Raw genomic sequence first — 1,602 nt, 5'->3', positions numbered from 1 at the left:
AAAATAAGTCAAAATATTTTGAAAATTTTATCGTGTATAGAAAATGGAAATGTAAACATTCAGTCAACATTTTATGTATGCACGGTCATTTTTTTTAAAGTTACACCAAAACCCAAAATCGATTTTCTCGAAAACAGATTTTGCGTAAAAATTCCCGTTTTTCCGTAATTTTTCTTTTGTTTTTCCCGGCGCTTTTGAAAACTACTGGGAAATTTAAATTTTGACCTCCCCAATGCACCAACGATATTCACTTTCTGATCGAACAAGATACTGAAGTTGAAAATCGTAGCATTATTTCGATTACTTATCGTGTACACAGACACAAAAAAATAAAAAAAAAAAAATAAAAAAAATAAAAAAACACTCATTGTAAAATCAATACATTCATCGTTCCACTCAGAATCTAAAATTGAAATTACATTTTTAATACCGGTATTGAAAAATTAAAACCAAAACCGAAAAATGTAGAAACCGGTATTGAAAACCGAAACCGAAACCGAAAAATGTAGAAACCGGTATTCAAAAACGAAACCGAAACCGAAAAATGTAGAAACCGGTATTGAAAACCGAAACCGAAACCGAAAAATTTAGAAACCGGTATTCAAAATCGAAACCGAAACCGAAATTATTTCAATCGGTTTCAAGCCCTGCAATAATGTGTATTGAAAACTAAAAATGGTATAATGTTAATGTTTTATAATTTTGTAATATTTTTTAATAATGCATTTAAATGAGGTGACAACATCAATCATTGTTCGAACATGGCTGAACTTCCCATCATTAAAAAAAAGCTTAAAAGTAGGCTTAGGGACTTCTAGCTCTAAAAAATACCAAAACATGCATGCAAATATGCACCAAAAAATGACCAAATATGCTCTAAAATATGCACCTAAAAAAACCGTATATGCACGAAGACATGCTCAAAAAAAATGAAGTATAACAAATATGTGATTAAATATTTTTTTTATTAGAATTTATATTATCTATGACTATATTAGAATATTATTACTTGAATTTAAAATTATTTAATAAATTGAATTTTTAAAAGGTAATTGGTTTAGATTTTATTGTTCTTCCGTGTCTACCGATCCTAAAGTAAGAAAAAAACAATGTTTAAATAATTAAATGTTTTAATTCCTATTTTTTTTATTAATTTCTTTACCTTGAAAATTACACGGCACAAAGAGATATTTCCTGATGTTTTCAAACGTGAATCTACGACGATTACTTGACAGTAAATTTTTATACACGAAAAACTTCTTTCGACATCTACAGACGACATTGGAACATATACATAAAATAAACTAAATCATTACTTGTCAAGTTCTCCTTCCATATCTTCAACTTCACCGGTCAAAATTTTTGAAATTTTTAATAAAGCTTTATAAGCATGATTTTTGTCTAAAACGTCATTTAACTTCTGTACAACTGCTTTGCCTTTTGTACATTTTAAGTCAACAATTTTATTTTTCGCATATTCGACAGTTTTTAATGAATTGGATAATTGTATTCCTTTCTTTTCCAAAAATGTTATGGATTTGGCCATTTGGGTAAATATCCGAAATTTAATTTAATAAATGCCAAGTTACACTTTTATTCGTT

The sequence above is a fragment of the Acyrthosiphon pisum genome, chromosome X, assembly GCF_005508785.2.
Source record: "Acyrthosiphon pisum isolate AL4f chromosome X, pea_aphid_22Mar2018_4r6ur, whole genome shotgun sequence".
Lineage (NCBI taxonomy): Eukaryota > Metazoa > Arthropoda > Insecta > Hemiptera > Aphididae > Acyrthosiphon > Acyrthosiphon pisum.
The sequence above is the reverse complement of the archived record's forward strand: the minus strand, read 5'-3'. Positions refer to the sequence as shown.